Below are 24,472 nucleotides of genomic sequence, written 5' to 3' on the forward strand. Positions count from 1 at the left end.
AAAAGACTATGTTTTTGACTATGAATAATATGATTGAAAATTACTTATCTTCCAAGAAAATACAAAGAGAGAAAGAAGAACAAAGAAAACATGTTGGACTGTATTCTAACATATACAGCTCTACTTCATCACAGAACTGAGTATTTACAGATTTTCCAGAGGAAACAGGTTTTTTCAGACTGGTTAGAAACATATTAGGGGTTGGAGGTATGGCTCAAGTGGTGAAGTACCTGCCTGGCAAGCACAAAACTCTGAAACCCTGAGTTCAAACCCTAGTACCACCACCACCAAAAAACAAAACAAAGCAAAACGTGTATTAGAAAACTGGGCAATGGTGGATCACGCTTATAAGCCAAACCTACTCAGAAGGATAAGAGCTAAGGATTTCAGTTCAAAGCTAGCCAAAGCAGGAAAGTCTGAGACTCTTATCTCTACTAAATTACCAAATAAACCAGAAGTGGAGCTGTGGCTCAAGAATGCTAGCCTTGGTCAAAAAAAAATCAAGCCCAGCATCCAGACCCTAAGTTCCAGCCCTAGGAATCAGGGGTTGGGGTAGGGAAGTGGAATCCAGAAGATCCCTGTGCAAGTTTGGTTGCAAAGAAAAACTGGCTGGGAACCAAAGAAGGCAAATATTGGTTACCCCCTTTTTCTTTTTAAGAAGATTACCATCTAAGCACTTGGAAGGAAGCTTTCACTAGACTCCAAATCTAATGACCTGATCTGGAAATTCTCAGCCTCAGGATTGTAACAAATCAATTTTTGTTGCCTATAACCACCAAGTCTATAATATCCTCTTAGGGCATCCTCAATGGGTGGAAGTAGGGGAGAAAGATAACAGAATATACCATTTCTGAGGAACTGATTCCCAAAATCCAAAATAATGATAATATAGGCAGGTAGTCGGACTTTCACTCTCCAGCAACCCCTAAAATGAAGGATTCAAAAATGGGGAACATGAGACAGGATGGATGAGGTAAAGTGAGAAGTGAAGTATGGGAATCAAAAGTGAAAACTAAGTCTTTTCCATATTTCCTTCTCACCTATTTATTATTGGTATGTAGAAAAGCTACTGATACTTGAATGTTGATTTTATAGCTTGTTGTATGATGCCAAACATGTTTACCAGGTCTAGGAGTTTTTGGTAGAATCTTTAAAGTCTTTTATATGTATAATCAAATGCTCTGCAAAGAAAAATAATTGACTGCTTCATTTCCTATTTAGGTCTATTTATTCTTTCTCTTGCCTTCTTGTTCTGGCTAGAAATTCCAGTACTATGTTGAATAAGAGTAAGGCACTCTTGTCATATCCTTACTTTAGCGAAAATGATTCAGTTTTCTCCATTTAGTATGATATTGACTATAGATTTGTCATGTATAATATTTATTTTGCTGAGACTGCTTCTATTCCTAATTTTTCAAAGCTTTTTATCATAAAAGAATGTTAAATATTGTCAACAGCCTTTTCTGCATCAGTTGAGATGATCATATGTTTTTTGTCCTTCATTATGTTTATGTTATATATTACATTTACTGATTCATGCACATTAAACCACCCTTTCCCTTAAAAAAAAAAAAGTGAAAACTAAGCAAAGTACTATATTAATAATGAGAAACTTGACTAGTAGTGTGCAAGCCTTTCTTTGTCTAAGGTCTTATAACCCCTCGTTGAACAGTTGCTCCAAGGCTTTGAAACTTTCTAAGCCCTCTTCCTCTTTAGCCACACATCCAGCCTCTATTGAAGAGAAAGCAAAAAGTCCTTAATCAGTTTTGCTTATGTAAGTAGCTGTCTTATATATTTTTTTTTTTTTTGGTCGGTAGTGGGACTTGAACTCTGGGCCTGGGCGCTGTCCCTCAGCTCTTCAGCTCAAGGCGAGCGCTCTACCACTTGAGCTACAGCGCCACTTCCGGTTTTCTTGTGGTTTATTGGAGATAGGAGTCTCACAGTCTCTCCTGCCCGGGCTGGCTTTGAACCGCGATCCTCAGATCTCAGCCTCCTGAGTAGCTAGGATTACAGGCGTGAGCCACCAGCGCCCGGCTGTCTTATATTTTTAAGATTATTTGCAGTTCACATTCTGAAGATCTCTGAAGAAATTTCAAAGAAACTCTTGGTCATTACCTTTGTCTATTTTTTATTCTTTAGTTTTGTCAAAAGATGAATAAAAAGAGAACTATCATAACATTAACAGTTAATCCAAGAAAAATATTTTAGTGAAGCATAGGTATTTTTAATTATGACTTAATCTACACTGGTTTCTTTTTAGAGGTAACATGTTCCTATTTTATCACAGCCATCTGCCATCTCAACAGCATCCCAGTTTTTACAAAAGTTTTAACAAAGACTATGACTATACATTAAAAATGATAAGCTTTCCCAACTTAAACCTTTATTTCCCCACTTACGACAGGTTCTTCCCTATGTAGTCTAGGCTGGCCTCTCCCCAAATTCATGATCATCCCACTTCTGACTCACAAGTACTAGAATTTTAAGTGTATGCCACCATGCCTGGCTTAAAGTTTGTTTAAAAAAAAAAAAAAGAAATGTAGACAGATAAAAAGCACATGCTGATTAAATTTGATCAAAAATTCATCCTAACCATTTTGCATTTCAAGACAGCAAGAGGACAAGAGTAGCTATCAGTTATCCCAACCATTCTACAGCTGACTGAATTACCGTCTAGGTAAAGCAGGTAATCACTATCACTTTCACAAAGTCAGTGCCTAAGTGGGCATTTTTAAAACATATGCCAGCACTAATGGCTCACATCTGTAATCCTAGCTACCCAAGGGGCTGAGATCTGAGAATCATGGTTTGAAGTCAGCATGGGCAGAAAGTCTTTGAGGCTGTTATCTCCAATTAAGCACCAAAAAAGCTGGAAGAGGAGCTGGAAATAATAGAATGCTAGCCTTGAACACTAAAGCTCAGGGACAGCACCCAGGCCCTGACTTCAAGTCCCAGGACGGGGAAAAAACAAACCACCAAAAAACCTACTATAATTCTCCCCAAACCACAAAGACCCTCCTTTATAGACTTCCCATTTCAAATGCCCACTAAACCAAGTACAGGTTTAAGAGGGAGGGATTATGAAAAGTGCAGTGATCTCAGGATTTAGATGAGTCTGACACAGTCATGTCTTAAGATGATTTGTTAAATAACCAAAATGATTTAACAATGTACTCTTGGCATATTTTCCAAATGAATAAATTTCAGAAAAAAAAAATCCTGTTGCAGACACCATGGGATATTCGTCCTAAACAAATAATTATATTGAAGACTTGGCCCAACCCTCATGACATCTCTTCTTGGATTACTTCTTCCTAAATTAAGTACTAGAAATTATACAGGCCTAAAAACAAAACAATTTGCCTCTGTAGAGTCAAGACTAGGTCTCACCACATGAACTGGGAAAAACAAACAAATCTCTTGAAAATAAAACATGAAGACAAAGAGAGGGAAAAAGAAGCCTATTTTGTATAAATGATTTAATAAAATTTAGCGGTTGGATATTCCTGTATACTGTCTTTAGAAATATTACAATCGTGTCAACTTTGAACCATAAGCTTAACCAAAACACCTATCATACATCCAATGTCAGCTATTCATTTCCTTTAGTCACAACTGTCATTGTCTTAAATACACACATCCTTTTATAAAAATATACATAGTCTGCGGGGCTGGGAAGGTGGCTCAGTGGTAGAGCGCTTGCCTTGCATGCCTGAGGCCCTGGGTTCCATTCCTTAGCACCATATAAGCAAAAAGAAAAAAAGCCGGAAGAGGCGCTGTGGCTCAAGTGGTAGAGCGCTAGCCTTGAGCTGAAGAGCTGAGGGACAGCGCCCAGGCCCAGAGTTCAGGCCCCCATGATCGGATCCAAAAATATATATATATATATACATAGTCTGGCACCAGTGGCTTGTGCCTGTAATCCCAGCTACTCAGGAGACTGAGATCTGAGGATCACGATTTAAGCCACCCTGGGTAGAAAAGTCCATGAGACTCTTATCTCCAATAAACTACTCAGAAAAAGCCAGAAGTGGCACTGTGGCTCAAAGAGCACAAAGCCTAGGTAGAGAGGCTTGAGGACAGAGCCCAGCCTGAAGTTCAAGCCCCAGGACTGTGGAATGGGGGGGAGGGCAACACATAAAAGGTAGGGGTGTAGTTTAGTAATCTGAGTAATGGAATGTATAGTCTTAGCATATATAAGGCCATGAGTTCAGACTTCAGTGGTGTGGGGGGAAGGGGGGATGAAAAACTGCATTTCTCAAAAGAGGGATCCATGAATCCATCCTAATCCCCTTTCCTGCAGGATTGCAGATAAGTTTTTTTCTGCTTAAATTGACATCTTGTAATCTTTCATCACTGGCCTTATAGGTAACAATTGGTAAACAGGAAAACATAATTTAGTGGACTATGAGGTAGCCTATGAAATTAAGAATATAGATCACCAATCCAATCACATCAAATCCCAAGCAAACTAGAAAACTCATACTAGAGATCAAGATATAACAAATGACCATGCCATCAAACCCAGCTACTGATAGATAATTAAACTGTTAAAGAATCTGGGACAATAAAGCATCATTATTCTACTTCTCAAGATCAAAGTCCATAAACTGAAGCCACTTAGTTATTCCACACATTAAAACAAAACAAAAACAGAAAAAAAAAGGGCAAAACTCATATTCTCAAACTCACAGGTCATCTGGTTCAAATCTATAGATGGTTACTCTTTTTTTATGAAAATGAAACACTACCTTCCCTGAGTAAAATCTTTTCCTGACTTACAAATCAACTGGAGATTGGCCAAGCCTATTTGCCTACTTAAGTTGTTGACATTATTTATGTTTCTATTCTAGACTTCTGAATACCAGTTGACTCACATCTATAATTCTAGCTACTTAGGAGGCTGATATCTGATGCTGTTTAAAGCCAACCAGGCAAGACAAACTCTTATCTCCAATTAATCTTCAAAAAAAGCCAGAAGTACAGCTGTGGCTTAAGTGGTAGAGTGCCAGCCTTCAGTGAAAAAGCTAAGGGACAGCAACCAGACCCTGAGTTCAATTCCCAGTATTGAGACTTCAAGATGGTAAACATACAGGTCTGTGTTTATCATTCACAGAGACTTTATTTTAAAAGACAGTATCTTAAGCGCCAGCAAATAAGACAAAGAAAACTGGACAGAAATTGTTGGAAGCTAGAAAATACATGAATGAGAGGCTGGGAGGTTGGCTCAGTGGTAGAATGCTTGCCTGGCATACATGAGGCTCTGGGTTCGATTCCCCAGCACCATATAAGTAGAAAAAGCCAGAAGTGGCGCTGTGGCTCAAGTGGTAGGGCGCTAGCCTTGCGCTGAAGAGCTGAGGGACAGTGCCCAGGCCCAGAGTTCAGTCCCCATGACTGACAAAAAAAAAGAAAGAAAGAAAATACATGAAAATACATGAAGACCCTAGAATACAGAATGGTAACTAAAGCAAGCATCACGGAACATTCCCCAAACAGAAGTAGTAGAGATTTAAAGGCAAGTAGTGGTAGACTGCTTGCCTTGCATGCATGAGGCCCTGGGTTCAATTCCTCAGCACTACATAAGCAGAAAAAACCGGCAGTGGTGCTGTGGTTCAAGTGGTAGAGTGCTAGCCTTGAGCTGAAGAGCTGAGGGAGAGCCCAGAGTTCAAGCCCCATGTCTGGCAAAAAAAAAGTGGGGGGGAGGGTAGGAAGGATTATAACTTTGAAATATAGCCCAAATTCCTAGATCATTTCCTCTCATGCATTTAGCTAGACAGCTAACTGTCCATCAGTTACCTGGTCCTTTGACATACTGAATACTGTAAACTTAAAAAAAAAAAAAAAAAAAGGCAGTCTCAAAACAAAGGTATATGTTCTTACTTGGTATTTCAAGTTTCTTTATATGACTAAATCAATTTCTTCCAGAAATAAAGAAATTGTATGAACCCCCTCCCTATAATTTATCAAATTGTTAAGAGTAACTTACAAGGAAGGACATTGGAATGTCACTACACGCAGAATTCAAGCAAAGCTTGTGCAGTCAGTCTACTATTTATCCTCTGTACCCATTAATCTCCTCTAAAAACAATTATTCTTACTCAAAAAATTCCTGTATTTCCCCACTTCCCACTCCCAGATGAAGAAGGGCAGATCAAGCTTCCAAATCAGATGGAGCTATTAGGCATTTGCTTTTCATTCTTGTGATCCCTATGCATATAAAAACTCATATGCCAGTTATCTGTTAAGTCTGTAGTTATAGTATTTGATGATTTATGTGGTGTAAATATCTTACCATGACTGCTTCAAGCTACCAAATAATGTCCCGGAATCCAGAGTTCAGAAGAGATGCACAGTAACATTATTAGAGTATTTTTCCCTATGAATAAAATAGATATAAGTAATTTTACCATCCAAAATAACCAAATGTGATGAAACATTAAAAAGTGATGAGTTTTGTTTTTATTACTTTCATTTTTCTTTTTTTTTTTTTTGTCTGTCATGGGGCCTGAACTCTGGGCCTGGGTGCTGTCCCTCAGCTCTTCAGCTGTAGACTAATGCTCTACCACTTGAGCCTCAGCCCCACTTCCAGCTTTTTTCTTTTTGCTTATGTGGTGCTGAGGAATCGAACCAAGGGCCTCATGCATGCGAGGCAAGTGCTCTACCACTGAGCCACCTTCCCAGCCCCTACTTTCATTTTTAACACCTTGATTTTTAACATCAGTTAAGTTTGTACAAATTTCAGTATCATATTTTGTCGTTAAAAATACTAAACAATTACTTTTGTGTGTCAGTCCTAGGGCTTGAACTCTTGTTCTACTTTTGTAGCCTTCCACCACTTTTTTTTTTTTTGGGGGGGGGGGGTGGTCTGGTCGTGGGGCCTGAACTCTGGGCCTGGGCACTGTCACTCAGCTCTTCAGCTCAAGGCTAGCGCTCTACCACTTGAGCCACAGCATCACTTCTGGCTTTCTTTCTTTTTGCTTATATGGTGCTGGGGAATTGAACCCAGGGCCTCATGCATGCAAGGCAAGCGCTCTACCACTGAGCCACTTTCCCAGCCCTAACTTTCTACCACTTTGAACCATGCCTCCAGTCCAGCATTTTACTTTTCTGTACAAGTTGGCTTTGAACCACAATCCTTCAGATATCAGCCTCCTGAGTAGCTAGGATTACAGGCATAGCCACCAGCAAATTTAACAATTTCTGATCATGATAATGTGAGCCAAGCTTAGGATAAAAACCAGACCTTTGCCTCACCCACTAAAACCCTTCCCAAAACACTGACAGGCCCTCACTTCTAAGCACAGGAAATTGTAAGAGGCTTCTCCTGGGAATAAGATCACAGGAAAAATGCAAAGATTCTAATAACTGTCCAAACTAAATTTGCCCAGTTAGGTCATCCATCAATGATATTCATTATTAGTTGTTAAGCCTAATCGTGCTTATGACTAGTTGCTAAGCTCAACTTACAGATTTAGAACTCCCAGTGAGGTTTTCAGATTCCTATTCTGTAAGAGTAAAAGGAACTGGAGAAATCATTTTTGCTACGTGACAGGGGACAAATATATAAGACTTCTGTATGCTTCTTGTTGGTTTCCCACAGCTATTTGCATGTACTGATAATTCTGGGTAGCCCACGAATTATGTTGCAAATATTCAAATGGCCTTGGTAAAAAAAAAAAAAAATGTTTCTCACCAGAAACTGTCAATAACTGCTGGACATCTAGCATAAAAGACAAGAAAGAGATGAAAAAAACATGTATACTCTCCTATAGTCTCTGCTTAAGGATCCATGTGAGTCAAAATTGGATGCCTCTGAAGGTGGTTTTTAAATGTACTGTGAACATTTGCTAATTTTAATCTATGAAATAAACTAACAATGCATAATAAAGATGTACAACTTCTAATTCATGCTTAGCACAGGAACTGAATGTAGATAAGGAGATGAGAGATGCTTACTTTTCATTGTTGCTTCTAAAAATATCTTATAGAAGTACAGAATAAACTACATGCATTTAATATTTTGGGACTAGGGCTTGAATTCAGGGCATAATGTTCTTGAACACTTTTTTCACTCATGGCAGGCATTCTATCACTTGAGCCATGCCTCCAGTTGCAGCTTTGTGCAGGTTAACTAAAGATAGGAGTCTCACAGATTTATCTGCTGAAGCTGGCTCCAAAAGGTGATTCTCGGATCACCCTGAAGCTGGTGACCAATGGCTCAAGCCTGTAGTCCCAGCTACTCAGGAGGCTGACAGACTTGGAGGTTGGCAGTTTAAAGCCATCCCAGGAAGACAGTCAATTGATAATTAACTAGCAAACATGCCAGACTGGAGGTGTTGCTCAGTGCCAGATTGAGCAAAAAGGCTGATTGAGAAAGCAAAATTCTGAGTTTAAGACCTGGTATCGGCAAAAAAAAAAAAAAAAAATGTTTTAAAATCATGTATATTGGTATGCATGGTGAATTGAAACTCCTTGTGCAAATACATAGACAATTATAGCAGAGAGCGATGAGACAGAGCAGTAGCATGTGTTATCAAAAGTGTAAAAGGAACCTAAAATAATGAGATCAAAAGGTGCCTGAGAAAAAAATACTGTAATTAAAACTTCCTGGAACTGGAGGCATGGCTCAAGTGGCAGAGTTTCAGTCTTGAGCAAAAAAACCAAGGCAAGAGGGAGGCTTTGATTCAAGCCCCATTACTTGCATAAAAAATAAATAAATAAAACTTCCTTGACTCACAGGTAACCTCAGTCCTATAGAGTGCAGATCTAGGAATAGGAATTTCCCACAAGCAATCTCAATGATTACTCAAACCCCAAAGACTAATGCTGTTGTTTCTCACCTTAGAGAAAGTATACTTGTGAGAGGTAGTTTTTGTCTAGCATCGCATTTTCTGTTTGTCATTTTTTTCTAAGTTGTTCTCTCCAATCACTTTATGATCACCCTGGGTACCACAACAGTTAGGCCTGTTCCCTGATACCTTTATGACAAAGGATTTAAATTATTCCTTAGGGGCTGGGAAGGTGGCTCAGTGGTAGAGCACTTGCCTTGCATGCATGAGGCCCTTGGTTCGATTCCTCAGCACCACATAAGCAAAAAGAAAAAAGCCAAAGTGGCGCTGTGGCTCAAGTGGTAGAGCGCTAGCCTTGAGCTGAAGAGCTGAGGGACAGCACCCAGGCCCAGAGTTCAAGCCCCATGACCGGACCCCAAAAAAAAACAAAAAAAACAAACTACTCCTTAGAACAGCAGAGCTTTCAAGATAGGTAACCCCCAAGTAAGGATAATTACCAATAACTGCACCCTGGAGCTAAAGAAAGCATCTCTTTTCTCTACCCTAAGAGATTACGAAATAACTTGCCCAGAAAACAAGAGAATCAGAACTGTGATCATGACTAGACCACAGCTGTAACTAGAACATTTAAACTGCTACTTTTTTTGTCAGTTGTGGGACTTGAACTCAGAACTCAGGGTGTGGGTGCTGTTCTTGAGCTCTTTCACTCAAGGCTAGTGCTCTAGCACTTTGGGCCACAGTGCCACTTCTGGTTTTTGAGTGGTTAAAATTGGAGATAAGAGTCTCACAGGGACTTTTCTGCCTGGGCTGGCTTTGAACTGCAATCCTCAGATCTCAGCCTCCTGAGTAGCTAGGACTACAGGTGTGAGCCACCAACACCCTGGCAAACTGCATACTTCTGTACCCACTTCTAATTCTTCTTCTACTTAAACCTAAAGCTCAGCCAGGTACTGGTGGCTCACGCCTATAATTCTAGCTATTCAGGAGGTTGAGATCTGAGGATCAAAGTTCCAAGCCAGCCTGGGCAGACAAATCTGTGAGACAATAAACCACCAGAAAATCGAAGTGGAGCTACAGCTCAAAGTGGTAGAGCCTTGAGCAGAAAAGCTCAGGGACTAGTGCTCAGGCCCTAAGTTCAACTGATCAAAACAAACCAACAAAAAAAAAACTAATGCTCATGACTGTACTAGGAAGATGGCTGAAAATAAACTGAAGTGCCATCTGATCCCATGACATTATACCACATAATCTTCCTCTGCTATTTTTCTTTCCTAAACTTTCCTATTATTCTCACTATATTCCAATCTTGCCCACATTCTTCTCTGGCTGGACAAGGATCTGTAGCTGCATGTGATACCCAGCTGTCATGTGACACAAAACCTGACTTCAGGAAAAGATGATTACCTCAACCTCAGAAGTTTAAACCTACAGGTTTATACTACAGTATAAACTCAAGTTAATTTCACAATTTTTCCTCTACAAGGTAACTGTTTCTACTTAGCATTATGAGAAACTCTAAAATGTGCCTTTAACCTAAAGTGGCAGCAATCAATTTTTCATACCTTTATCAATTCTAACACTAAAGTTGTTAGCGCATAAATTTAAATTGCAATATGCAATACCTAATTTTAACTGAGACACCATTTGTTTTTAGCTTTCATCTTCATATAGTTTAAGGCTGATTTTTATATAGCTAGAAAAATTATCATGATAAAAGTTTACAAAACACAGCTCTGTCACATCTGTTCCCCTCTGGATTAGATAACAGTGATGGGTATATTACAGGCTGTTTAACAAGGAATTTGTTTTAGCACAGAGAAATAAGCCAAGATGCAGACATATTATATATAGTCCAGCCAAAGGAGCTACACATGTTTTCACTTATTTCCTTAAATGTGATTTATTTGAATTTGTTATAGGATCATTTCTGGGTTGAAGGAAAACCAAACAGGGTTTTGCAGGCAGGCAGGCATGAAGAAACCTTAAATCTAAAAAAGATTCCTATTACACTTCAAATTGATGCAGGGTAGGCAAACATGAAGGTAAAGTTCACCTTTCACATCTTCATTATGACTAATAATGGAAATGACTTCGTTTCCATTTTCAATTAGTAAAGTCTGGTGTTAATATGCCCTGTAGGTATATGAACAGTCTTCACCTACAAACTAACACCAGTAAAATACTCCCATGACATGAAATGCTACTTTTCTCTCAAACTCACAACAAAAACAATATGCTAGCAGAATTTACTTGTTTCTCAAAGTCAAATTAAATTTTGCCAATTTATACAGAGAACATTTTTCCAGATTAATGGCTGTTACCAACTTAATCTTACTCAAAACTTCATATTTACACTGCAGTATCTTAGATTACTAACAATCTCTCATGACTTTTATAAAGTTTACTGACTGTAAGAACCTCATCTGTTTTCTTGCTACCTCCATCCATTCAAATAAGCATCCTCCTCCCCAGTTAGGTAGTTTTTGAAATAGTTCGCTTTTTCTATCCTGAGTTTTCCCAATATATTTCCAAGGGTTCAGACAATTTTTCTTTCAGTGACTAAATCTCCCCCTGGGAATAACTGTGTCATAACGACTATTAAAAACAATCACTCCTAATACTGACTGATAAGGATCTAGAAACTCAAGAATGCAAATCCCACCCTACCCAAACTAAAGACAAATGCATTACAAATGGAATAACAAGCTCCATTTGAGAACTCCAGCAGTCTAGCTTTCCAATTAAGCTGAGTTTTGTTAGGATTTCCTACTTTACAGCCAGCTAATCTATGAATTACTACATGTCAAGCATGGGGGGAGAGGGGGGAGAGAAAGGCAGCTTAATTGTAAGAGTGCTTACCTAGCATGCACTAAACCCTGGACTGATCCCCAGCACTACTACCCCCCCATCCCCCCACACACAGTTTATCTCATTTAGGCCTGCATAAAGGTACTTACCTATAATCCCAAACACATCTGTAATCCTAGCATGCCAGAGGCTGAGGCAGGAGGATCAATTTGAAGCCAGCATGAGCTATACACAAGAATTCAAGGCCAGCTTGACACAGGAATACTAAGTCTCAAAACAGAAGAGAGAGGAAAAAAAAAAAAAGGAGGGGAAAGAAGACATGAAGGAGGGGGAAGAGAGTGGGAAGGGAGAAAACAAGTCACAGGCACACAAAAAAATCTCAGCAGCAAATGCTCTGGTATTTTTAAGGTAATGCAGTCAGCCTCCCAACAGACCTTCTGTTTCAGAAATATTTTGGGGAGAACATGTGTTGTGTGGGTAATTTTTGTTCTTGGCAAGCTAGTCCTTCTGCTTAGGAAAATCAACAGCAGATAACCTCAAATAATAGGTGTTTTCCTACATCCCCTCAATGCAACTACTTACAAACATAATTCTTGCAAAACATGTATGTATACATATATACATATATACACACACATATGCACACACACATACATATATCCAAATGAAAATTAGTAAAAAAAAATAACTAAAGAAATGAAAAAAATTTTACCATCACATTTTGCTTCCATCTAGCTTACTCAGTATTTCAGGAATGTGATATAACCACAGGCCCCCATCTACACACAGTCCCCCAACCCCTCATAAAAATGTCCAGAAGTTTTTTTTTTCCCCCATCAACCAGAACCAACCTGATCTATTTAACATTTTTTTGTAAAGCTAAAACCTTTGGCAGTGTATAAAGCAAAAATCATTCACACACATGCACGCACACAGGAGTGTCACTATATAGCCCATGTTGCTCTAGAACTGGCAACGCTCCCAACTCAGTTACCAGTACTATGATTAAAGGTATGAGCCATCACACTTTTTCCCTTTAAAATGTACTGTTACAAAAGTCCTAATCACAAGGCTTATTAAATGCTATAATCTGCAAAATGTTACCAACATATTTTCAAGAAGTCTGCGACAAACATGATTTAAGAAATCATCCATAATTTCTATTGACAACAATGACACAGGTATTTCTAATACTGATGTACTTAGAAGGAAATGCTAAATTTCATAAAAGATTAGGAAAAACATACTGTTTGTAACCATATCATGCAAATACCAGGACCCCAAAGAGTAATCACTGTGGAGCATTTATAGAAGTATTGGTATAATCCCACAGAATCTTTTCACAGATAAAGATGAATGACAATGTATCTCAAGTAACAGAATCTGCCTAGCAAAGAATCCCAGTACATAAAAATGAGGAATGAAATGAGTAACAACTAAAGAGGAACTGATATTCTTGCCAGAAGATATCTTCACCCTCAATCCATTGGTGAGGATTAAAGTCCAATTTTTTTCCCCCCCTTGGTCGTGGGGCCTGCCTGCCTGAACTCTGGGGCCTGAGCCCTGTCCCTCAGCTCTTCAGCTCAAGGTTAGCAGCTCTACCACTTGAGCCACAGCTCCACTTCTGGCTTTTTTTTTCTGCTTATGTGGTGCTGAGGAATCAAACCCAGGGCTCATGCATGCAAGGCAAGCACTCTACCACTGAGCCAGCCCCTTAAACTACAATTTTATTCTGATCTTCAAATTTATTAATGTTTAACACTTATGATATGGTACAGAAAATTATACCTCAAGCTAAGAAAACAGTTCTGGCTTACACTTCTATTCCATTAGATATAAATGAAGAAATTATACTATAAATTATACTTACTATAAAATAACAACGGTATGCAAGCAAATATACTACAGTAGTATTGTACTTTTAATCAAGCTAAAAATAATAACTTGGTATGATATGCAAATTTATTAAAGCAGTGTAAAGCTTTTTATCAGTGAATTCTATAAGAACTCACTTTTTATACTTGGGTGTGCCTTAAGTATCAGTAAGTTCTGATTTACCCCATACATTAAATATTTTATTCAGTGGATCTCCTGAAGGACAATCTAACTCTAAAAGTAAGCCACTTGGGGGAGGGGGGAGGCTGGGAAGGGATGTGAAGGGTAAACAAAGGAGGAGGCTGCAATGCTTGGTAAGAAATGTAAGCATTATCCTGCCCATGTAATTGTAACCCCTCTGTACAGTATGTTCACAAATAAAATTAAATTAAATTAAAAAAAAAACAAAAACAAAATAAAAGTAAGCCACTTAAAGAAGATGATACGTATAATGCAAAAAAAAAAAAAAAAAAAAAACCAAAAACTGGCTTTGGAGTCTTACAAGATATACTTGCAATTCTAGGCAAAATACTTGCTTCTCTGATTCTTCATTTATGCTTACAGCCATATGAGATTGCCATATAAGTATCAGTTCTTTTAAAGGAAACAAAGAGAAATCCAGAGCTAACCTCCTAAAGCAATATGGAAGGTTTTATGATTTCTGCATTATATTTCCTTTCTCCTTCTCTATCACTTGGTAGAATCATATTAGTGTAGCACAAATATAGTTTCCCTTCTTGTCAAGACAAAAGCTCAGTAATTTAAAACATAGTATCCAGGAGGTGCTAATGGCTTAATACTGTACTCCTACCTACTCAAGAGGCTGAGATCTGAGGTGGAAAAGTCTGTGAGACTCGAGATTCCTATCTCCAATTAACCACCAAAAAGCTAGAAGTGGAGCTGTGATAGAGCTGTGTAGTACTCAAGTGGTCTTGAGTAAAAAAGTTCAAGGACAGCTCCCAGGCTCTGAGTTCAAGTCCCAATAACAACATTCCTTGCCCTCCCCCCAAAATCAATCAATAAAAATAGCCAGGCGTCAGTGGCTCACACCTGTAATCCTAGCTACTCAGGAGGCTGAGATCTGAGGATTGCGGTTCAAAGCCAGCTGGTGAAGGAAAGGTAGAGCGCTCACTTTGAGCTGAAGAGTGCAGGGAAAGCACCCTACCCCAGAGTTCAAGCCCTACAACCGACAAAAAACAAATAAATAAATAATAATAAAGAGCAGTTGGTTACAATATATTGAAGAACCAGATGAAGATTTAGAGCATTATTCCTGGATTTTAATTCAACTATTTCCTAGCAAAATTTTTCCCTTGTCACAGAAACTAAGGGCTCTTTGGGAGCAAGATAACCTTGAATATTTATGTTGATGGATTTTTTGCTTGTTACGATTATCTGAAATTTTGAATCATAGGAATTTAGGCACTTTAAGAAAAAAAAAAAACTTGCTGTCTCTTTCACCTAAATCAATGTCTCTGTAGAAACAGACTTTTTGGTAATACAGTTCTTTTCATAAGCAATGTAGATTAAGATAATAATGACTACCATTGTGAAGATGTTTGTGGGGCTTGGAAGATAGCTCAGTGGTAAATGCTTGCCTCACATGCATGAGACCCTGGGTTCGATTCCTCTGTACTACATAGACAGAAAAAGCCAGAAGTGGTGGTGTGGCTCAAGTGATAGAATGCTAGCCTTGAGCTGAACAGCTGAAGGACAGCACCCAGGCCCAGAGTTCAAGCCCCACAACTGACAAAATAAATAAATAAATAAATAAATAAATAAATTTTAAAAAGGTGTCTGTGACTTTAAAAAAAGATAAATAAAAAATAAATAAAAGAAGCAGATTTTAAGGAAAAAAATGTTCCTATGGATTTGTGATTTATGGTGAGATTTGCTCTCTGCCAAAAAGCTGTAATTTAGGAAAACATTCTGTTTCAGAAGAATTTTAAAAAGCAAATAAATTTATAAACAAGTGCTCAACTGCAGACATGAAAAAAGTGACAAATGCAAACATATTCTAGTTGACTAGGACCAATACGCAAAAAATATGGTAAATAATCCAGGAACACAAAGGAATAGAAGTAGAAAACAGATCTGCTAAACAGTAAGGGTGGAAAAAAAGAACCATTTTTTGGTCACTCTTCTGTCACACCCTTTTATTCTTAGACATACAGCAAGCTGTTTAAAAGAACAATGGTAAGGTTATTAAGAGTACCTTCCTGCTGTAGAAAAAAACGTACATAGTAATTCAGAGCAATTAGTCTAACTTTCATGAGAGCAAAGGTTGGAGTCAAATGAAATGGGGTGGATACAATATTAAACAATCTTGGAATTTAGCTAATTAACAGGATATAGGAAAAATATTCCTAATGCCAATACTAAGTTCTCTTTCTCCTCATGATAAAACTTTTCACTATTTTAAAGCAGTATTCATAAGAAAGTCATGTTTTACAAAGATCTAAATATGGCCCTTCTATTTTTCTGTGCCAGTCCTGAGGACTGAACTCAGGGCCTGGGAGTTGTTCCAGCTAAGTTTTTTGCTCAAGACTGGTGTGCTCTACATTTGAGCCATGGCTCCACTTCTACCTTTTTGGTGGTTAATTGAAAATAATAGTATCATAAGACTTTCCTGCCTGGGTGGGCTTCAAACCAGATCTCAGCCTCCTGAATAGCCAGGATTACAAGTGTGAGCCACCAGCACCCAGTAAAATGGTCCTTTTCTAACCACCAAGATTTGAAAGACTATATGTAATTTCTTCATATAATCTGCAAACTTAAAATATATGTACTGAATGTTACATCTGATACCTTGTAATTTCCAAAAGGCTGCTGTGCAGAAACAACTATAGTAGAAACCTTTAAAAATACATAGGCAGCCAGGTGCTGGTGACTCACTCCTATAATCCTACTCAGGAGGGCTAAGATCTGAGGGTCAAGATTCCAGGCCAGCCCAGACAGGAAAGTCTGTGAGACTCTTATTTCTAATTAGCCACCAAAAAGCTAGAAGTGGAGCTGAGGTTCAAGTAGTAGAGTATTAGCCTTATTTAAAAATAACAACAACAAAACCTCAGAGACAGCACTCATACCCTGAGTTCAAGCCCTAGGACCAGCACAACTCTTAGAGAAACTCTAGAGAAAACGGCTACACAAACATCATCTAATGTAAGTAGAAAGTGAATGAAGGCAACAAACAGCAACATAAAACTTAATGTCTTATTTGTGGCATACATTCTACTGCTTTTATTCCTTAGGAAAAAAATCATTTTCCAATATGGTTTTCCTAATTATAATAAAATCCACAACATTAAGCAATTATTTTGAAAGCTTAGTGTTCATATAACTCAACTTTATAGCTTACTTTCAACATACAATATAGACTCAAATTGTTTTTCAAATGGGAAAAAAGGACTACGTATTACATACATATACACATATGTAAGTATCAGGCCTTTTATCTAGAATGTAAAACTTCATTTGATAAAACACCCAGCTACAGTACTAGACTACATAGGTTTAAAATGTGGCATTTCCTGGGCTGGAAAGGTGGCTCAGTGGTACAGCGCTTGCCTTGCATGGTGGAGGCCCTGGGTTCGATTCCTCAGCACCACATAAGCAAAAAGAAAAAAGCCGGAAGTGGCACTGTGGCTCAAGTGGTAGAGCGCTAGCCTTGAGCTGAAGAGCTGAGGGACAGCGCCCAGGTCCAGAGTTCAGGCCCCACGACCGGACCCAAAAAACAAAAAAAAAAAAACAAAAAACAATGTGGCATTTCCTTTCAGCAATATTTTATTTAATGTTCGCAGCCTAAATTAATCTGTTTGGTTAATGCTTTATTGATAAGCTTCAAAAAATGTTAGAGGTATGAAAAAATAGCTTTAACAATGATAACTATGATTTTACAAATCAAATTAATGAAGTCTTACATAGCTAAGTCTTTAAATCTAAGGCTTCACTGATTTGATTAAAGTTGAGGATAAAATTCATGTTAAGAGAAATGCCACTACTAAACTCAAGTGAAAATGTTTTTTTTTAAATAATATTGTATTCTATTGTAAAAGTGATATACAGAGGGATTAGTTAATGAAGTAACAGTGTTACTCCTTCCCTCCCCCTAAAATACCTTTTGAGGAGTTGGAGGTACTGCTGAGTTTGAACTCAGGGCCTCAAACTTGGGGGCTTACTTGCTTGGCTAGCACTCTGCCACACAAGCCACAACTCCAGCTTTTCTGTGCCTGGCTGCTTTCAAAGGACCATTTACCAAATCTTAGCATTCCAAGTAGCTAGACTTACAGGCATAACCCACCAGCACCCTGCTTATTACTGATACTTTAAAGATTCATATTTTATACTCAAAAACTGGAAGTGGCACTATGGCTCAAGTAGTAGAGTGCTAGCCTTGAGAACTGAGAGGCCCAGGGACTACACCCAGGCCCTGAGTACAAGCCCTACAACCAACCAAAAAAATTATTTTAAATCACATTTCAGCTGCAGCGACTTTTGTGGGTGTTTTTGTTGTTGTTGTTACTGTTTTAAAATAACACAGGCTAATCTTAAACTATGCAGCCCATGCTGAGACCTCAATCTCAAACTTAGTATACTCTTGCCTCAGAATGCTGAGATTACAGTCACGTGTTCTGATACCTGAGTTATAGTTTAGGTTACTACTACTAGGTGAATCTGCTGCTCAAACTAAGTTTTTAAAAAATAAGGCTTGTTAGATTTATATATATACAACAAATTGCCTTTAGGCTGTTATACGTAGGGGAGGAGTCCAATGATGTAAGTCCTTTGAACAACTAATGAATTGAGGTGTTTATCAAAATTAATACCAGGCAGCGGAAACATGTTCTGGGGGGGTAGGGGAAGATGAGAAGAACACACTAATGGAGAAAGGACAGGCGTGAGCAAATACAATCATATCCAAACCACATTATATGTAAAAAATGAACTAAGTAACTTGAGGGTAGAGATGGATTAAGAAAAATGAGGGAAAACTTTGGAAGGGGATGACATTGTATTCATAATTTGAATTATGGAATTAAAATCCCTTCGTATATTACTTAATAAAAATATTATTTTTAAATAAGGTTTCTCAGTCCATTTTTTTATTTTAGAAGAATCACAAAAGGGGCTGGGAAGGTGGCTCAGTGGTAGAGTGCTTGCCTTGCATGTAAGAGGCCCTGGGTTCGATTCCTCAGCACCATATATATAAGCAAAAAGCCGGAAGTGGCGCTGTGGCTCAAGTGGTAGAGAGCTAGCCTTGAGCTGAAGAGCTGAGGGACAGCGCCCAGGCCCAGAGTTCAGGCCCCACAACTGGACCAAAAAAAAAAAAAAAAAAAAGAATCTAGGTTTATGATCTCCTGCACCCAATTTATTCTAGTAATAAAACCAATTATGGTAACTCCCACCCAAAGTAACAGAGGTAAAACGAGATCAGATTGAAGGTCTCATGCATGCTTAAGCATATACTCGACTTTCCCTAGAAGCATTCAGCAAGTACTCAATAGTGTTTACTCAAAAACTGGATTCAACACTGGATCTTGGTTACAAGCACTTCAAATAATTGCTGGCAGGGTTGTTTTTTTTTAATTTACTTACTTTTTTTTGTTTTTATTTTTTTACCAGCCCTGGGCTTGAATTCAGCCTGGGCACTGTCCCTGAGCTTTTTTTTACCTGCTCAAGGCTAGTACTCTACCACTTGAGCCACAGCACCATTTCTGGCTTTTTCTGTTTATATGATACTAAGCAATTGAACCCAGAGCCTCATGCATGTTAGGCAAGCACTCTACCACTAAGCCACATATACCCAGTCCAGTTGGCAGGTTTTTTTTATTGTATTTTCTTTTCAAACAACTCAAGTTTCAGGGTGATTTTTCCAAAATCATACACAATAATTACTGAACATTACTAGGATTTAGATATAGGTTGAGTATATACATCAAGGGTCCATGTGTTAGAAGTTTGATCCCTGGTATTGCAGGTTAGGAGGTAGCGGGCCCTAGTGGGAATCTTTAGGTTATTGGAGGGCTCTTTTGCAGAAAGATTAAGGTAGTTCTTTAGGAATAAGCTGCTATAACAAGTCAAAGCCCTGATATACTTGCTCTAATGTCATCCATCATGAAGTCTTAATCAGAACTTGCAGTACTATAACCTAAGTAAACACTTTTTAGTTTTGCTTGTACTGAGACTTGAACCCAGGCTTTAAGCCCTTGCTTTTTTTTTTTTTTTTTTAATCATGGCTGGCACTCCACCATTTGAGCTTTGTGCTGGTTATTTGGAGACAAGAGTCTCTTGGATTTGGCTGTCTGAATTGACTATGAACCATGGTTCTAAAATCTCAAACATTTTTTCTTCATCAAGTTATCTAGGCTCTACTATTCCAACAATTAAAAACACTCCAAGACAAATATTATCTCACAATCCTCAAATGTGGAATGTAGAGAGAAAGGATAAACCTTCACCCAGAAAAATGGTTATTGCTGGGAATGTGGCTCAAGTGGCAGAGAGCCTGCCTAGCAAGCAAGGGCCTCCGAGCTCAAATCCAAGTACTGCCAAAGGAAAACACAAGAACCCTTTAGGAGCTGGAGGCATGGCTGGCTTAAGTGGTAGGGTGCCTGCCAATGAGCACTGTCAGAAACCAAGTTCAAGTCCAGATTTCAGACTTAAGCAAAAAAGCTCTGGGATAGCGCCCAGACCCTGAGTTCAAGCCACAGGATGGATGGACACGCACATATTCGTGCGTGCACGAGTGCACACACACACACACACACACACACAGAAAGCAAGAGAAAAGGCATATATATATATATGTATGTATGTATACATATACACACACACACACACAACACATGAGAGCTAAAATGTAAACCTCCTAGAAACGTGTATTTATTATGACTGTGGACCAGGCAATGGCTTCTTAGATATGTCACAAAAAATACAAGAACAGAAGAAAAAAGGCCACTGGACTTCACTATAACAATTTTAATCAAGAAAAAAGAGGGGAGAAAACAAACACCACAAATGAATAAAAAATAGATTCTTAAAGGATCGATTGCTATGTGCATATGATCATATAAAATAATGTCTGGGGGCTGGGAAGGTGGCTAGTGGTAGAGTGCATCCTTGCCTTGCATGCATGAGACCTTGGGTTCTATTCCTCAGCACCACACAAGCAGAAAAAGCCGGAAGTGGCGCTGTGGCACAAGTGGTAGAGTGCTAGCCTTGAGCTGAAGAGCTGAGGGACAGAACCCAGGCCCAGAGTTCAGGCCCCACATCTGACAAAAAATAAATATTGTCTGATGAAATGAACTCCAAGAAACAAAACCAAGTGGTAGTTTTTCTGTTGTAGTGGTGGTTATTGCAGTTTTTGTTGCCTTTTCCTTTTGTCTTATTTGTCTTTGGGAGGTAAGAGGAGACACAGAAAAGGTAGAATGGGTGAACAAATACAACAGAGGTACTCACTAGACACTATGTAAAAAATGAAGGGTAAGAATGGTAGGGAAAAAACTGGGAAAGAGTGAGGGAAGGAGAGACATGGTTCAAAAAGAATTTTATTTATTACCTGACTCATGTAACTGTAACCCCTCTGTATATACAATAACAATACAGTAACAAAATGTTTTTTTTTAAGAGGGAATAAAACCCACAAATGAAAATGAAAGTTTCCAAACATATACTTCATGACATACTCATATGCAATATATATAAAGAATGCTTATAATTCAATTATACAAAGACAACCCAATTTATAAATTAAAGGAGTTGGTAAGATTCATGCATACATCATGCCCTGGTTTCCATCTTCTGAGAGAATAAACAAACTGTGGTTCAGGCATACAATGGAATATTATTCAGTCATAAAAAACTGTAGTACTGATGCATGCTACAGTATGAATAAACCTTGATAACATTATTCTAAATGAAAGACTTGAGGGCATATTATATAAAAGGTAATTCTAGTTAAGAAGCTGAGATTTAAGGATCAAGGTTCAAAGCCAGCCTGGGGCAGGAAAGTCTATGAGACCTTTTTTTTTTGTTGGTCATGGGGCTTGAACTCTGGGTCTGGATGCTGTCCCTTAGCGCTTCAGCTCAAGGCTAGTACTCTACCACTTGAGCCACTGGGCCACTTCAGGTTTTCTGAGTGGTTTATTGGAGATAAGAATCTCACAGATTTTCCTGCCCAGGCTGGCTTTGAACTGTGATCCTCAGATTTCAGCCTTCTGAGTAGCTAGGATTATAGGTGTGAGCCACCAGTGCCCAGAAGTCTTTGAGACTTTTATCTCCAATTAACTACCAAAAAGCCGGAACTGGAGCTGTGGTTCAAATGGCAGAGCACCAGTCTTGAGCACAAAAGCATAGGGGCAGTACCCAGCCCTTCAAGCCCCAGAACCAGCACATACATGCACACACACAACATATATATATATATATATATATATATAAACACTTATATAATATATATATAAGCATATCTACCAGGCGCTGGTGGTTCATACCTGAGATATGAGGATCATGGTTCAAAGCCAACCCAGACAGGAAAGTCCATGAGATACCAATTAACTACCAGAAAACTGGAAGTGATGCTGTGGCTCAAAGTGGTAAGCTTTGAGCAAAAGAACTCAGGGACAATGCTCAGCCCTGAGTTCAAGCCTCACAACCAATGAGGGAAAAAATCTATTTAGTAAAAAAAAAAAAAAAAAAAAAATAGCTTTTAAACATATCTATGAAAAAAAGATGAATGTGGGAATGTGGCTTAGTGGTAAAGCACTTGTCTAGCATGTATGAGCCCTGGGTTCCTCAGTACCACATAAACAGAAAAAGCCAGAATTGGCGCTTGGCTCAAGTGGTAGAACTCTAGCCTTGAGCATAGACACACTCAGGGACAGTGCTCAGGCCCTAAATTCAAGGCCCATGACCAGAAAAAAAGAAAAGATATATAAATATATAAAACATTTGTATGAATATCTAAGGCATATACATAATATATACAGATAGAAATATTTAGTAGTTGTCACCTAGCACTAGAGATTGGGGGTTGAAGACAGTGTCATGAGTATAGGGATTATTTTTCCTATCTTCATGATAGCCAAATGGTACTCTCATGACTTAGTCACATGTTCTAAAATTGGTTAGCCTGAGAATTATACAACTCTGAGTAGCACTCAGATGTACATTTAAGTGGATAAATTATGTGGACATAAATTATATTTTAATAAAGATGGTAGTTAACATAATAGTAATTATACCTACAAAGTCCTGTGAAGGAGTATTAGATAATAAGGAAATTATAAATTGTAATTCAAGAAGATATGACAAATCAGATGCACATGCATTTTAAAACAGTATGTGGCATGTCTGAATAGCTACCTGTAACTAGAACTCAAAATTTGATGAACTAGATTGACAAGGATAAAGTCTGTACCGACCTTATGAGGTGTGAATGATTACTATGGTCCCAGAGTCCCACAGAATACCCTTATCCTTGCCTAAAAATTGCTTATTACAACACAAATCATTGTGTTTATTCAATCCTCTACAGTAATCAACCACATGCACATATAAATATGTTTGTTGACTGGACACTAGATGAAGTAGTTGAGTTTACAAATGTTTTACAATACTGGTTTTTTTCATGTATGTGTGTGTGTGTGTGTTAGTCCTGGCTTTGCATTCAGGGCTTGTGTGCTGTCCCTGAGCTTTTTTGCTCAAGACTAGCATTCTACTACTTGAGCTACAGCTTCACTTTTGGCTTTTTGCCACAATTGGAGGTTAAGAACTGCATGGACTTTCCTACCTGGGCTGGCTTGGACCACAATCCTCAGATCTTGGCCTCCTGAGTGGCCAGAAGTACAGATGTGAACTACCAGCACACAGCTTAATACTAAGAAACAACTCTAGATCACACTCAGAAACAGCAGATGTGAGAAATGAGATTTCCTGAGACACTTTCATATTTAACAGAAGGAGATTTACTTATTGTTATTAAAATTATTGCTATTTTGTGTATGCACACCTCAAGCCAGCCCAGTGTAATATGCACAGAATGTTTTGGTTTTTAAATACTAATAAATTGAGCACCAATCATATGACAGGCATGTCTGAGTCCTATCACCTGCCCCTTCTTCTCTGGCTTTGAAATATCGCTTTTTTTTTTTGGGGGGGGGGGTGAGGGGGGTGTCAGTCATGGGGCTTGAACTCTAAGCCTGGGTGCTGTCCCTGAGCTCTTCAGCTCAAGGCTAGTGCTCTACCACTTGAGTCACAGTGCCACTTCCAGCCTTTTCTGTTTATGTGGTGAGGAGGAATCGAGCCCAGGACCTTATGCATGAGGGGCAAGCACTCTACCACTGAGCCACCTTCCCAGCCCCTCCTTTGCTTTCTTGTACAGGTTAGACTGGACACTCCTCTTGTTCTTCTCCTCTTCCCATCCACCAAACATTTCAAGGTTCCCAGGATTAAAGGTCCTATCTTTATTATGCTAGCTCTCCAAAGGCAATTTCACCTGACCCTAATAATTAGTAACTTCAAGTAGTATCAAGCTGGTAGTAGTTCCTCTACATTTCATCTTTAGCACAAACTTTGCACTGAGCATCAGAACCTATTTCTAACTGCCAACTCCAATCAGAAATTGCACACAAGTCCCTTTCTATATTTTCTCCTCAAATGGCACCAATATTCATTCAGAAGGCCACACCAATAACCTATGACTCCTCCCTTAGGCAACTGCTCTCAACTTTAGCTGCACATTAAAATCCTGTAAGGAAGAGAGGGAGGGAAAGAAGTGAAGAGAAAAATCTCTGATATCTAATAAGCATTATAATGAGGGTTATCTGTATAAAGAAATATTCTGAAGCTTTTCTGAAGTTTTAAATCAGAATTGGCTCTTTCAGAACTGGAGGCATAGGTGGGTAGACAGTACAAGGTCCTGAGTTCAAGCTACTGGCACAGTCACACATACAAAACCTATAGAACTAATCTTTCCTAAAACTATTTTAATAATAATTTTTAAA

General features: G+C 38.6%; 1 protein-coding gene across 5 annotated transcripts in view; it reads right to left on the minus strand.

The window, feature by feature from the left end:
- Positions 1–24,472, minus strand: part of LOC138805120 (F-box only protein 34-like) — a 73,719-nt gene that overhangs the window by 23,098 nt on the left and 26,149 nt on the right. For 2 of the 5 annotated variants that reach the window (XM_069989709.1, XM_069989711.1), the window contains exon 2: positions 6,290–6,373. The exons of 1 other annotated variant lie outside the window; for it this stretch is intronic. The gene's annotated coding sequence lies outside the window, so the exon portion shown is untranslated. Of the gene's footprint in view, positions 1–6,289; positions 6,374–11,743; positions 11,851–24,472 lie in introns of those variants that run through there. 2 more of the 5 variants (XM_069989710.1, XM_069989713.1) reach the window with 2 other exon arrangements.

The sequence above is a fragment of the Dipodomys merriami genome, unplaced genomic scaffold, assembly GCF_024711535.1.
Source record: "Dipodomys merriami isolate MVZ:Mamm:240054 unplaced genomic scaffold, mDipMer1.0.p SCAF_388, whole genome shotgun sequence".
In the NCBI taxonomy this organism is placed as follows: domain Eukaryota; kingdom Metazoa; phylum Chordata; class Mammalia; order Rodentia; family Heteromyidae; genus Dipodomys; species Dipodomys merriami.